This window comes from Solanum pennellii, chromosome 6 (assembly GCF_001406875.1).
Source record: "Solanum pennellii chromosome 6, SPENNV200".
Lineage (NCBI taxonomy): Eukaryota > Viridiplantae > Streptophyta > Magnoliopsida > Solanales > Solanaceae > Solanum > Solanum pennellii.
In genome coordinates this window covers 10,357,877-10,374,818 of record NC_028642.1, presented here as the reverse complement: position 1 = coordinate 10,374,818, position 16,942 = coordinate 10,357,877, and positions in this window count along the sequence as shown.

Here is a 16,942-nt window from a genome sequence, read left to right as displayed (position 1 = left end):
AATCACGATATACTCTTTCCACTAGAATAGACTCCCCAACAGGTGTAGACACTCAGAAGGGTACACTATGTTTTTCAGGAAGAATCTCAAATTAATTTGCAACATAAGGAGTTACAAAAGATAAATTTACTTCTGGGTCTAACAAAGCATAAACAGCAAAAGTAAAGACTTTTATCATACCCGTGACAACATTTGGAGATTTATCTTGCTCTTGGTTGCTAGTGATTGCATAAAGACGGTTTGCCCCTCCGCTAGTACCAGAAATGGCTCCTCTAGGTACATCCTTATCTGGTGGAGCAACTGATGAAGATTGATCTCTATTGCCCGAATTTCCACCCCTTTGCTTATTATTTAGGAACTCTCTCATTAAGTGACCCTCTTGACCACGCTTGAATAAACCTGTATGGACATCACGACATCTACCTGGTTGGTTTCTACCACATTTAGCACATGCAGAATCCCAACTCCCTCTTTGTGCCATACTACCTTGAGATTGGGCTGGTCTAGCGTTGACGTTCTGAGAATTATGGACATTATACTCACCTCTGTTTCTAGGCACAGGTGCACTAGAAGATGATGGTACATGCCCCTTTTATTTTTGGAATTTTTTTCTAATCGCTCCACTCTTCTGTTGACTAGACTCATTCCCTGTCTTAACTTTTTTGTTTCTGTACTCTTCTCTGTCCCTCAGCTTTTCCTCCTCCACCTGTTATACATACACCATTAATCTTGAGATGTCCATGTCCCGAATAAGCATTGCAGCCCGACCTTTTTTGCTTGAAGAACGACCCAAGCCAGCAATAAACAAGCTCATCCTACTCTTCCTGTCCTTAACCATATCTGGAGCATAACAAGATAGCTGGATAAATTTCAACCAATACTCTTGCACAGTAAGTGAGTCCTGTTTTAAGGTAAGGAGCTCACATACCTTAGCCTGTTTCTTTAATCAGGGAAAGAAACGCCCCAAGAAAGCTTCTTCAAAGCAAGTCCAATACGGATGTGGTGCATTTTCATCTCTACCCTACTTGCACTGGTTGTAACAAGTCCTAGCCACATTCTTGAGTTTGTACGCAACTAGTTGTACTCCTCAACACCAACAACATGCATTACATCAAATACCTTTTTCGAATATTCTACAAAGTTCTTCGGATCCTCGGTAGTGCTCGAACTAGTAAAACTTGAGGGGATTCATCCTCATGAATTCCTAAATCCTCGAAGTGTCATCCCCTTGTTGTCGAGCTCCTCTTTGTTGCGCAACTTTGTTTGTCAAAACATGGCTCAACATCCGGATAGCGTCACAGAACTCAGCATTGGTAACCTTCCCTTGATGTTGCACTTCAGGAGCATTGAGTAACTCTTGTTCCTAAGCTTCTTCATTTCAACTAGCTTCACGACCTCATGCTGCTCTTCGTAAAGACATTGTTATCTAAGCACATGCACACACGAATTAGAGAGAGACACATTTAGAGATAAACTCTAACACACGAAATTAGTATGAAAGAAGTGAAGAATTCCTAAATGTTGTAGCCTCTCAATCATATATGTGGCATGCTTCACACCGATGATTAAGACTCTAAAGACATGACTTCATAGACTCCCTATGACTATTGAACTTTGTGCTCTGACACCAAGTTTGTCACGCCCCTAGCCTACATCCTGGGCGAGACTGGCACTAGGTAACCATTGCTAGCCTCGAGCGAACATTTGGCTTGGCTTACTTAACTCAGTAAAAGACTTAATAAAAAAACAAGAACAATCTCATAAATAACTTAAATTAATATGTTGGTCAAAATGGCACTTTAGTCTCAAAATGAAATATCTGAAATGCAAAATAAAAGAGACTCAGCTGAATAAACTGACCATCTGTCTATGAAGCCTCCAAAATAACTTTGGGCAATGTTGGGACATACCCCACAACATTCTGAAATAGAAAGACTGGAAATCATAAAAAAAATCCTTCAGAATGTAAGGAGGCACATCACTGACTCTGGAGCTTAAACTGGATCAACGAGGCGCTGCATGCTGATCCTGGTTAACTTCATTGTCATCATGAAACGATGCAGGCCAACTGGCATTAGTGCATTGGATGTACGAGTATGTGAGTTGGAATGCTAAACAACAACTTAAGCTTGATGTGAATAAGATGAACATACCTTGGCTCTGCGCAACTCAAGACTTACTATAATCAATGAACACATATAAAACAATTTAAAACACATGTCATGCATATAAAGTGTCTAAGACGGTAAAACAACTCAATTCATCAAAGAAAATGCAATAACAAACATAAATTTACTTATATATGAAAGTAATGTCGTTCTTTGGAAATTTCTTTAACCGACAACCACCACTATGAGACTAAGTGGTGATACTGCGTCTCGCCCACGCTTCCTGAACTTTCCTATACTTTGCCGTAGCATAGAACATCCTCAACCTAGCGGATCCACTGGCTAACCTCACATGATCATCTAAAAGTATGACCCATTAATACCCAATGATGGATAAATGGTCTACATGGATACTTGAGTTAATATGGACTCTCGTCCCCACATCGGTGCTCAATACTACTCCCAAAATATACTTTAGCTCATGCTTTTAAAATATCCTCTTTCCTCTTGGATTGAGATAATTTGCTCAACCTTTTTAGTTTTAAAAAAAGCCTCTTTGAATCAATTTTCCCTTTTTATTTCTCAAACCTATTTTGGAAATCTTAGTTCCTCTTTAACTTAAATTTGAAAACATTTATAAACTTTTAGGGAGTACTTAGTTTCCTTATATCTTATGAGAAATTTTAGGGAGTACTTAGTTTCCTTAAATCTTATGAGAAATTAACTAAGATCTTACTCTTTGCTTAACTTCAAACTTAATTATTAAACATACTTGGTTCCCTTATAGCTTTTGAGAACTTAACTCAACTCTTTCACTCTTTGCTCAACTCATAGATTAAACTTCAAAACAAATTCAAATTTTTTGTTTAAAGACTCTTGAATGCTTTATGAACTTACTGTGACTTGTTTCTTAACTTTTACAGTTGACTCTTAACTTCTTTGACTTTGATCTTAACTTCCCTTGAATTGGACTATGGATTCAAGGATCATGATCTCATTTTTATGGATGATTTCATGATTCTTAGATGTATTTTAGAAAGTTGGAATCAACTGGAATAATATGTACATAGTTTAAGAAGCTTAAGAACTCATACGGAAAGATATGGGGAAACTCGGGTCTCGAGGTGATGTTGGTGCTTTGAGAGGTGTGGAGCACCAGATTCTGACGGAGAGACTCTTGTCTCAGGTGCTCGGTCTGGTGCAGCGCACTAAGGCCTGTCAGACAGAGCTTGCCTGAGGGGCTCCGGCAGTCGCAACGCCCCGGGTGTTGTCAGACGAGATGTCTGACTTTCCATCTCCGATTTTAAACTCTAAACCTTCTAAAATCCCATTGATCTTACCTCAAACACTTAGGATCACTAAATACCTCAATACCCAGTAGTATAGACTCATAAAACAGTCCGGAAACACAAATCAGAACAACTAAAGATCTGCAACAACCCAAACAACAAGAATTCGATAATTGTTCATCAAGAAGTTTAATATTCTTCGTTCAATCTAATAAAAATTTCTGAATTAAACATGTTGGTATATGACTGAACGAACCCAAAACAGGAAGAACTCATATACCTCGATAGGGATCACCCTCGACGACTTCCACTAGAATCTCATGACGTTCTTGGTGAGATCTTGCTCTTTTTTTCCCTTCTCCTTCTTCTCTTCACTTTTCTCCCAAACCCTAAGCATAAAAAGTATTTCATAATCTGAAATAAAACTTTGTTTTACCCCAATTAGACCCTTAAAATAAATTATGAAATTGTAGGGTAGAAAGACTACTTTACCCTTACTAAAATCCGGATTGGACTTTCCTCAGTCCAACTGCCCAACTTTTAAAAGACATATCTCCCTAATATTACATCAAAAATGTGCAAACTCGGTGCCATTGGAATGATATTTCGAAGAGCTTACAAACCATATAAAGAAATTACACTAACTCCTCTTGAGCTGGGAGTTATGACCGTTTGAAAATGACCAAAAACTCACTTTTATACCTAGGATTTTTTCCAGATTTCCCTATTTTATTTCCACAAATTACTATTCTTGGTTTCTTAGCTTATTATTAGTTAATTCATGTTACGAGATGTTACACTAAAGATAATAACTGGTGCGGAAGCTAAATCACAAACAAAATGAAAGGATGTGGAATACATATATACTATAACTGAGATAAATGAAATACTGATGAGTTTAATACAAAGAAGATATTAACTCAATACTAAGCTCAATCTAACAATGTCTGAAATTTGGCTCTAACTGACTAGAAATGTTTGGACAAGCCCTCGATAAGTCTAAAAAACATTAAACAAAAGGATTAAAATTATTGTAAAGAAAATTATGACTATTGTCTTGGAGAATAAGGAGTCACCACTGACTCTGCTAAAATGATGATCGGGAATTGATCTAAGATTATTTGGATGGTGAAATTCTAAAGTTACATCATGAAAATATGCATTGCACGTATGCTTCAGTACATTAAAGGTATTGAGCATGAAGGATAGAATAAAGATGAAATAATACATATTGAATAAGCAAAAAGCAAGTATAATATTTTGAACATGATATACTCAATGCTGAACTAAGTTGATGAAATGACCAAATTTATAACATGTAGGGAATGAATACTGACTGAACTATAAATATGTTAAATACAATAGAGTCTGACTGAACTATGGGAGATACTAATAACCGACAATAATACCACGTGATTTAAATGAAGTCTGATGTATAAACCCCATTAAGAGGATACAATATACCCTGCCAAAGGTATAAATGCATGTTGACGTGATTACTAAACTGATTTCTACATAGGGGACTTACAACCTATGTGGCTAGTAGTTTTGGGACTATTCGGTTACGCAAAACCCTAGTCCAACTAGGTATTATGCTACTCCCAATGAATTTACTGGTTAACATATTATGAATGAGTTTCTGTAAAACTGGATAACTTAAAATTGAACATGCAACAATTAGTTTGGTAATGATCCATTACTGACCGAGGCATGAATAACTGAACAACTGATATGTCTGACCTAATATATGTAATTCAAAAACTAAAAAAATACAAAACTAAGGTTCTGAAATTCATATGATAAACTGAGCAATAACATTATAATATGATTTGGAACATAAACATAAGTAATTCACGATGATCTGCTCCAATTCTAGAAACCCTAAGTCTATTCATATTAAGGGAATCAATAAACTGACTGAAAACAATGGACCTAATGGGTGAAATGAACCTACTAGTGAAATCCCATATACCTGGTGATGAACTCCACGGAAAAATTGTTAGATTTCAGGGGTAGAACTGATGAAACCTTGTTGCATTCTTGAACTAGGGTTCTTGACCTTTTTCTCCTCTTTTGCATCCAATTTTCTATGTTTTGATTTATGATTTGACTTAGGTAAGTTCTAATTATGTTTCTAGGCTTAAACTGAATTGAACCTCATGATTTAGGGTCTAAAAGATGTATCATAGAGGTCCAAAGAAATAGAAAAAGACCAAGAGACCCCTGAAATAAATGATGTCGGAGTGTCCAATGGATTGAACCTACGGTCCGTAGGTTGGGGTCGTAAGTCAAGTCTGCTCGACAAGGCTTCACTATAATGAGCACAACTTTTTATTCGGATGTCAAATTTTTGCAAAATCGGTGGCATTGGAAAGGTGATTCAATTATCTACATATCGTAGGATCATGAGACACCTAATTCATTTTGGTGCAAGAGTTATGACCCTTTGAAGTTGACCCAATCAGCAATTCCCACATAACTAATTACTAACCTTTACCCACGGTCAGACCTACGGTCCGTAGGTTCGTCTACGGACCGTAATGGTCAATTGTGGTTCGTGTTAGAGTCTAGGTAAAAGGTTCCTCAATCTATGGACACAGACCAGGGTCATGGTCTGTTCTACGAGCCGTAGGTCTGTTCCGTGTATTGAGACTTTACTGATTTTTGGAGCTGGATTTGGGGAGGAGTTGCATTGGAGAACTTCTGGCCAACAACACGGGTCGTATATCAGACTACGGTCCTTGGATGGTGACCGTAGGTTAAACCTATTTTTTTGGTAAACCTGATATCTGGTTTGTTTTTGTATATGTGTTGTTACACCTAAGTTCTCATTTACCATATATTTGTAAAAACTACTCATCCCCCAAATCCAATTAAACTCTAAATATTTCAAACTGAGAATCTAAACCCTGAATGTTTACCAATGTAGATACAAAGACTAAATTTACACAATTTTCCTTCTTATGAACTCAAATCCTCAAAAGAAATCCGAATTTGAAACTGACAACTCTCCACATACCATATTCCACATTCTAGGAGTAATGGGATCGACAAAATTTCATTCATACATTTGAAACCACAAAAGACACCAAAACCTACTTTTTAACAACATTAACCTTCCAAACTCAAATCTTACAAAATTCTCAATTTTAACTCAAAGTTTTTAACCAGCTCTAAAAACTGAAATGCAAAAGACTCGGGGTCAAAATCGGGAGGGGGAAAACTATAAATTCATGAAATTTTCCTGAAATAACCTACCAGATCATTACAATGACGATTCAGAATCATGTTTCCAACATCATCCATCATTGTTTCTTGCTCCGAGCCAGCAGTGGAACCCAATCAGTAAGTTTCTTCTAACGCAAGAGAAAAATATTTTCCAATTCTAGATTGTATTCGATAACTTCTTTTGAGGTTGATTGTGTCATACATTAAAGTTGTGGTGAATACATTTTGTCTATGATACTAGGAACTTAAGCTGTTAACGAAAAACAAAAATAGAAAAGAATATCGGAATTAGTACACAAAAAACTTTATTAATAATTACTTGTTATCAATTCCCCGCAACAACATCAAAATTTGACTTGTACAAACACACTATAATTTTAGCACTTCACTAGTAAGCGATTAATATAGTATAAAGATCATTTCCACAGGATTTAGCACATAATAATTCAATGAATTCTTGCTAGTTGTTATTCAATTCATCAAAAGAAGAGAGTTGGTTGTGGTTATGAACCAACTTTATAGGCTAAATTATGAATTAGCACAATTGATAACTACAAAGTTTAATATTAATAACAATTGGGTAAAAGACAATGCACGTGCATAATGATAGCTGAAATTTGAGTTAATTCATTTATCATGTCTAATGTTCTATTTATTCTCTTGAATTCGATAAATTATTAGAGTATCTTTAAGATTTTGACTTCTCTTCCTAGGTGTCAAACCCTGAGCTACCCCCGAGACACGGACACGTAACCTTGGACCACAAGTGATCCCAAGCTAAACCTGCTAGCATGATCATGAGCATACTAAAGATAATAAACTGTTGTGGAAGCTAAATCATACTTCAAATGAAAAGATGGGGAATACCCATATTCTATAACTCGTATATTTGAAAACAATGAGTTTAATACAAAAGAAATATTAACTCAATACTAAGCTGAATCTAACTATGTCTGAAAATAACCTCTAAACTAGACTAGAAATACTGGGACAAGCCCCAGCTAATTCTAGCAAAAACTTAAACTAAATGACTAAAGACTGAAATGAAACTCATGTCTGTTGTCCTCGGAGAATGAGTACTCACCACTAAATTTGCTGAACTGCAGATCGGGAAATCGATCTATGCGTGATTTGGATGATGAGAACCTGAACCTACATCACGAGAATATGTAGCGCACGTATGCGTCAGTACTTGAAAGGTAATGAGCATGTAGGATAGAGTAAAGCTGAAATAAAACATGACTTAACAAGCACAAAAACAAGTATAATAATCTGAACGTGATGTGCTGATTTCTTAGCTGACTCTGGATGCAATGACCAATTTATAACATGATGAAACTGAATACTGAATATACTGATAAATGTTCAATGCAGAGAGTTTGACTGAACTGTGGGAGCTACTAATAACCGATAATAAAACCAAATGAGCTAAATGTGGAGTCCAATGTATACGCCCCATCGAGAGGACCCAATATACCCTGCCAAAGGTATAAAGGCATGCTGGCGTGATCACTAAACTGATTGCCCACAGAGGGGACTTACAACCTACTTGGCTAGTAGTTCTGGGACTATTGGGTATGCTAAACCCTAGTCCAACTCGGTATTATGCTACTCCCAATGAATTCTGTAAATTAACTGATTATATCTGAATTTCTGTAAATACTGGATAGCTCAATACTGAACATGAAAAAATAGAATGTAAAAATTAATCTGGTAATTATGCATTTATAATTGAGGCATGCATATCTAAAGTGTCTGAAATATATGACCTAACATGTGTAATTCAAGGACTAAAGAAATACAAAGATAGGGTTCTGAAATTCATGCGATAATCTGAGTAATAACATGATAATCTTATTTGGAACATACATTCAATAAATTCATGAAGTTATATCAAAGTTCTAGAAACCCTAGGTTTAATCATGATAAGAGAATCAAGAACTGACTGAAACTAAGGACCCAATGCGTGAAAGGAACCCACTAGTGAAATCCCATATACCCGGTGATGAAATCCATGGAAAAATACTTAAGTTTCGGGGCAGGAACTGCTGGAGCTTGTGGCGTTCTTGAACTAGGTTCTTGAGCTTTTTCTCCTCTCTTGCTTCTAATTTTCTAATGTTTGATTTAATGATTTGACTTGGATATGTGTTAATTATGTTTCTAGGCTTAAAATGACTAAAATCAGATGATTTAGGGTCAAAACGACGTAACTTAGGGCTTATATGGAGTGGGAAAGGTCAAAAAGACCCCTGGGAAAGTTGCTGTCGGGCCTCACGACGGCCAGGACTGACGGTCCGTCGTTCGCCCGACGCCCTGTCGTTGGGTCCGTCGTGAGGGCCTGTTCGACAGGCCTTTACTAAAATGGGAACAACTTTTTACTCATAGGTCTGATTTTAGCAAGGTTGGTGGATATGGAAAGATGATGCAATTTTCTATCTGTGGGTAGGTCATGGGAGACCAAATGCATTTTGTGCAAAGAGTTATGATCATTTTAAGTTGACCCAACTACATTTCCCCTTAACTGGATGCAAATTTTCCACCTACGGTCAGACCTTCGGGTCGTAGGTCCACCTACGAACCATGCTGGTCATCCATAACTCTTGTCAGAGAGTGGTCGAAGGGAGTCTTGATTGATGGTCACGGACTATGTATCGTCGTTTGACCTACGGACCGTAAGTCCGTCCATCATCCAAGACTTAACCAATTTTTCTAGGCTGAAATTTTTCGAAGAATCTGATCCCATCGATGGTTGTGCAGGATGGACCATGGTTCAGGCTACGGTCCGTCGATGCCACCGTTTGTAGCACCTGCAGATTTTTTTGAAAAACTAATTTTTTGTTTGTTTTGGCTATGGGGTGTTACATTATCTCCCCCTTGGGAACATTCGTCCTCGAATGAAGACTAAACTACCTGAAATAGAGGGAGAGAGATGCAAACCCCTCTACTAAACACTGAGAACTGAGTTTTGAGTACATGCAATTACGCTAAAAATGAAAGTACAAATTGAGGGAACATAATTCTAAAACTAAATTTACGCATGAATGACTGTAAAACTGAAGAGGAACTATTACCTCAAGCTGGAGTGGAATCGGAAGGAAAAAGGTAAGGATACTTGGCTTTAATGTCTGCTTCTACTTCCGAAGTAGCTCCCTCTATGGACTGACTCCTCCACAAAACCTTGACTGAAGCGACTTCTTTGTTTTCAACCTTCTAACCTGACGGTCAAGAATCTCAACTATTACATCCACATAAGAATGACTATATTTCACCGCTACACTCTCTAGTGGCACTATAGAGGCTGGGTCACCCACACACTTCTTCAAGTGAGATGTGGAAGACCAGATTAACTGCTGCTAATTTTGCTGGCAACTCTAACTCATATGCCACCTTGCCAATCCTTTTCATGATCTTGTAAGGGCCTACATATCTAGGACTGAGCTTCCCTTTCTTTCCAAATCTCATGACCCCTTTCATAGGTAAGACTTTTAGAAAAACCCAATCATCAACTTGGAACTCTAGTTCCCTTCTCCTTACATCTGCATAAGATTTCTGACGACTTTGGGCTGTCTTAAGTCTATCTCTAATGAGTTTCACTTTCTCCATAGCATAAAGGATTGAATCTGGCCCTATCAAAGCTGCTTCACCTACTTCAAACCAACAAACAAGAGGTCTACATCTACGCCCATATAAAGCCTCATAAGGGGCCATCTGAATGCTGGAACGGTAGCTATTATTGTAGGAAAACTCAATAAGAGGAATGTTATCATCCCAACTACCTTTGAAATCGATCACACAAGCTCTAAACATATCCTCTAAGGTCTGAATGGTACGCTCTACCTGCCCATTTGTATGTGGATGAAATGTTGTACTAAGGTTAACTTGAGTATCAAGACCTTTTTGAAATGACTTCCCGAAATGAGAGATAAACTGAGGACCTCTATCTGAGATGATAGAAAAAGGAACCCCATGCAGCCTCACATTTTCAGTAAGGTAAAGCTTGGCAGAGTCCTCTGCCAAATATGTAGGCTTGACCGCCAAAAATCGAGAAGACTTAGCCATCCCAGTGTACATACTCTAAGAAACAAATGGAGAATCAAAATACGTAATTTCAGGACTAAATCAATATATAATATATTTACAAGATACAAGAATGTTCACGAGATTCTAACACTATTGTTGTCTTCTGATTTGATTCATAGTAAATCATTTTTTTGTTTGAGATATCTAAACTTGTTGTTACTGATTCTGCATTTCTTTTGTTTCAGGGGGTTACTTGCACGGAACAATTGGTTTAACATATGGTGAAGATATCAAAGAATAAGATGGATGGGAATTTTGTTGAAAACTCTGATATTATTCTTTTTTGATTTTTTGCTAACATGGTATGAGGTGACTAGATTAGCTACAAGATTAATGTTGTTTCATAAAACTAGCATTTTTCGTTGAGATGAGTGTCGCCGCATTGCCTCCAACGTCTTATTTTTCTTTGCAGATACGTTTCTTATCCTTCCTGAGTGGTTGGTAAGTCTTCCTTAGTTAGACTTCTAAAGACTCATTTGGCTTGTGCCCCTAGTTCCTCTGCTTTATCCTGTGAAGTATTGCTCTTGTTGTTCTTTTTTAGTTTAGGTGAAAGTGCCTATATGGATTAACTTCCTATTTAGCTATTTATCTATTTCTATGATAGATGTTGATTCTTCAAGAGTAGATATGGGATGAATGCAATGGTAAGAAAACTACATCCCTGATTTTCAGATATAATTTTTGTGTGTGAATTGTGCAATTATTAATAGGAACGTAGTCTCATAAACTGAGTGGTTTAACTATTTCTTATTGTACCAAGAAAAATCTTAGTCATGGGCCAGTTTTTTTCCTTAGTGGCCCTTTAACAACTTCTCATAAGTTGGTACTTATCCCCTTTAAGTTAGATAAAATACTAGCTTGTCGTTGATGGACGTCAAACCCATGACATGTTGGTTCAAGGTCTCAACGTAACTACTTTGACTAGGCCTCATTGTTTATTAACAGGTAGATTAATTAGCCATAAGAGGAGATATTTGGGTGTTTTGAAATAGGTACAAGGCTCAACGTAACTACTTTTCATGCTGCTTTTGATCCTCAAGGCATTGTAAGGTAACAACCTATCATATTTGTCTATTACAAGTCGATATGAGTATCAATGTGTCTACCACTTGTTATACTTGTATCCTTAAGAAAGTCAATGGAAAACTTACACTATGATATGACAATTCTTAATTTGGAGGTGAGACCTCAATATGCCTAGAGTAGGTCCTTCATCTGGAAATGTTGGAATTACTTGTAATCAATCATTCCTATTCTCTGTTAATGTGGTCTTGATATTTCATCTGTTTTGAAGCATACTTGATATTCACGGATAAAAAATAAAATTAGTAAAATTTATAATTATATTTATATTTTCTTAAGTAGCATGCACATAGGAAATTTGATAACTAATATTAGATGAACAAAGGACTAAATAAAGATATTGTAGAAAATTTGGGTCCACCAATAAAGGAATCCAGAGTCAAAAGGGTAAAATAAATTGTCAAAATTTCCAAAAGGATATCAAAATTCATTTTAGAACCAAAGGGCAACCTTTTAATGGTTCAACTTACATCGTTGAAATTAGGTTGACTGCCACAAGGTGCGAAATTCCATTCGCCTTACAAGGCTCTGACTGCCTGCACCTTGTTAGGAGCAGGTACTAAGCGATCTCTAAAAGAAGTCATTCAACAATAATTCTTACTTAATTTATAGTATGTCTTAAAAATGGGTACGACAAAAAAAAAAGCCTTTTATTGTTAACAAAAATAAGCTTATTGAATTTGTGGAATCTAAAAATATGTAACGAGTGTTTGAAACTTAGACCTTATACCCCTTTTAATTTGTTCTGATTTGTATTCATTCGTTAAAAGAGCAACATGTTCATATAATACATGTTCCTTACAAGGTGCAGGCCATCAGAGCCTTGTAAGGCACATGGAATTTCGTGCCTTAGGGAGGTCAACCTAACTTAGACGACATTAGTTCAATAGTTAAAAATTTGCCCTTTTGGTTCTAAAATGAATTTTGTTTCCCTTTTACAATTTTTGAAAATTACCCTTTTGGCTTCGGACTCCCCATAAATGGTGGTTTTATGGCCCATTAGGGCTATTAAGTTGACCCTATTATATTTCTATACATAGCAGTATTGAAAACAAGTCTGAACCAGATGCAAATTATTAGATTCTTCCTTGAGCTATTGACATTTTTAAAAATAACTCTCTCTCTACTTGACTTACTAAATTTAAATATAGTTCTTTCATTTCATATATAAACAAACATTTTATTCACGAGCATACACATAATTTTTCTGTTGTTGAGCATGTGCATAAATATATTATATTGATGGACAAGAAAATGAGCTAGTTTTAGATAGGTTTTTATGTAATTTTTTGTAATTAATTGTCTGCTTTTTTATGTGAAGATGTTGCTAATTTAATTTTTTTAAATAGAATTAGTACAAAAGACCAAGAAGAAAGCTAAAGGAAGAAAAAGATCAAAAAAGTGCATCTATAAAGTTGCACGATCACGCAGCCCAATGCCATCAGCGTGCAACCGAATAGAAAGAAAAATATGTCACCGGTCCTCTGCGTGCTGGTCGTTCACTAAAGCTCCCAAATACGTTCCCATGTGGGAAAATAAAAGAACGTTGATGGTCCTCCGCACGGTAGTCGAATGCTCAACTGCCTTGCTATATGATCCATACAACGAGAGTGTCCAAAACATATTTAAAATTTTGTGATAGAATATATGCTATATGATGTTGAAAATTGTCCCAAAGTTAAGGTATCAAGAAAAAGAGCAATAAAAAGGCTAACTTACGACAGAGAGAAGTAAAACACGGTACACCACTAAAATCAAAAATGAAAGTTGAAATTTAGTTTTTGGCCGCTACGTGTTTTTGTTCATCCTTATTCTTTAGTAAACTTATTCTCATTAATGGATTAGTTTTTAGAGGGTATTTTACAAATATTTCGTATTGATGAACATGTTGGGATTTTTATCACCGTTCTTATGATTGAACTCGTTATGGAAGTTTGAATGAAATTGCTACTATGTTCATTCAAACCGAATTGACATAGTTCTTGGCCAAGAGCAGGTATTAAAGGTCGTGAGTATTATTTTATATGGTTCCTTCCAAGCGACACACCCTTAGGTTTTGCTTTCTAGAAGTTCTCAAGAACTCATGCAAAAAACACTCTATCGAGCAGTACATTCCTGAAGAGCAACAGGACCTAATAGAGCTGCATGTGTTTTAGTTGTCTTAGGATTTGCACTTCAACAATTATCTTGTAAATCTATTCTTGTGCAATATAAAAATTAGATCTTGTTTCGTTCCAACAAAAGTCTAAGTCAATTAGGGTTAGCTAGGTTAGTGGGCAGCATTCTTGCTGCTTAGTCAAAGTCTAAATCATCTAGAGTCAGGTGGGCAATCTTGTTGTTGCTTAGTTTAACCCTAATTTCTAGATGCTTTCTCAATTGTCATGTCTCTATTTTTTCTAATGAGTTCCACAAGCTCTCTATTAAAGCTTTAGCTCCCTAATACAAAATTTGAACGAAATTTAACTCGACGTTCAAAGTTTCAAACAAAGAAATAGTTACATAGAACAATTACTCAGTCTCTCTCACACACAAAGATTGTGTCATAGAGTGGAGTGAGAACGAGAATAAATGTAAAATTTTTATAAGACTAGAAAGAAGATGTAAGAACCCTACCTAAAATGTTGTTGGTGAGGAAAAAGATTTTGGCTGAAGTAATTTGAAGCAGAATTGTAATAGCTTCAAAACCCAACCTCCTTGTAGTGTTGACATAGAAGATGTCAAGTGTTGGAGAATAACGTTAAAACTTTTTTTCCCAACCTAATGCCAACATTGATTTAGCGAAATGTTAGGAAAGAGGCGTGTTCTTGAGACTTGGAGAGAAAGGCGTGTTCTTCAGACTTGGAGAGTAAAGGCGTGATTTTTTTCTAATTTGTGGGAAAAGAAAGTTTTTATGTTCTATGATTATTAATTTTTCCCAATAAAAATTGGAGGGAGAGTTAAAAATGTTGGAAGAAATATAATATTTTAGTGAAAATTTTAAAATCATATTTGTAATGTGTTGTTTTTACTGAGGAATAGAACACTTTAAAAGTGTTGACACATGCAAATAGCTGTTTTCAATTATATCATCTAGGTAAAATAACCGCGCTTTGCGCGGTGGTGAACTTCGTCAATAATATACTTTTGAAGATTTTATAACCTAAGTGTTTTCAAGAGGGTACATCCCTACGATAGATTATCATGAATATTTTATCCAAAGAAGAAATAAAATGTTTTTTAATCTTAAAACGAAAAAGATTTTATTCTAAGTGTTCATGAATTTTGTTATTAATTCTTCATTTTACTATAGGTGTTCATCACCAAACTCTTTAGAAAAGATATGTAATTGTTTCATTGTCTATATTTATATTTTCAAAAAGTGATACAAATATTTTATTAATTAGTTGCGAGAGTTTTTCTCCTATTGAAGGCCTCTACATGTAGAATATAAATATTATACATCTTATAAAATTAGTTTTTTACTTCATAAGTTAATAAAAAATGAAAACACATCTCTTGGAGATCAATGAAATAACGTATGACGCTCAAATAATTTGGATTAAATGATTTTTTTGGCAAGTCCCTTATTCAAAATTATATGCAGTCGATGACACTACTTTGACAAATAAAAAACATATTTTTGGTATTCATGTTTTGATCAATATGGTTAAAAATTGGGGACTTTTAATCTAAAATTTATAAGGAGATATAATTTCTTTAATATTTGATTAATATAAATTCATCCTACTTTGAGGGGTAATTCATTGACTCCAACCCAATATTTGAACCCCAAACATTTGATTATGGTTGAGTACAATACTTATCACCCCACTACATTCCTTTATTTTGTGGAACCTACTACTCGATTGAACGTCTCGATAAGATAGGAAGTTTAATGAATAAAAATCCAAGGTAGTAAGGAACCACCATAGTTTTGAACACTCATAGTCCCTTCTTGGACATCTCATGGATCTTTTAGCCACCAAAACTCTATAAAGATCAAAGTCATTTATTTTACAATTTTAAGAATTCTATCTAAATGACACCAAGAGTATAATGATTACATCAAACTCTTGACTAACATGTATTTTCTTCAAATTTAATGAGCAAAACCATAAATTTAAGCAATAAAGTTTAAAACATGTACTTAAAATAAAAATTAATAAAAGAAGTATGAATTATGACTGTAAAAAAAGAAATTAGTATGTATAATAATTAAATGAAACACAAAGGAAAAACTTTTAAAAAACCCACTTAACGGACATTAGTCCTTTAAGGAAATTATTTCATTCTAGCCCGAGATTTGAAGGGAATAGATCCTCTCAGGATAAGATGATTCTATTCACGAGTGTGTTGATACAAAAACAATGGTGTCAGTGAGTCTCTCAACAGGAGAAAGTACACGAATATTTATTGTGCAGAAGAAGAAGTCAAAATTTTCCTTGTTTTAAAATAACAGAAAATCACTCTATTTATAAACAACAAAGAGCAGTGTAAATAAACACTTATTGTGTCTTATTGGAAAGGTCACAACACTTTAGAAAAGTCACAATCTTTCATAAAAGTCACAATTTTTTTATAAAAGTTGCAAATCTTCATAGAAGTCACAACTTTTCACTAAAGTCGCAACTCTTCATAAAAGTCGCAATATTTAACAAAAACCCACAACTTTTTGTAACATTTTCAACTTTTTATAAAAGTCACGACTTTTCATTAAAGGGTAGACTAATTTTGGAAATAAATAAGTTAAAAAAGAATCCTAGTTTGTAGTGGCGCCACATAGGCGGGCCTAGGGTTCTCTTTTATATAACTATATGATATGATTGTAAGAACGCTTATCAAAGTGTAATTTATACCAAAAAATAGAATAGTTTACAAGTATTGCCAAAATTATTGAAGTCAAAGTTAAAAGCTTGAGCTACGCTTTAAATGCGAGTCAAAAAATATTTTAGGCAACACTTTATAATCATTGATCAGATTTAGTGTGATTGTAGACCTAAAATGTTGTAGTGAAGGATGCATCACTTTCTAATGGGTGAGGATAGTGAGCTCTGGGACATTATGCTAGATGGTCCCTTTATTCCTACTCTGGGATTGAGGATTGAGAAATCACAAGAGTTATTCTTTTAATATACTCTTTTTTTTAAAAAAAGACTTTTCAAACTTATAATTATT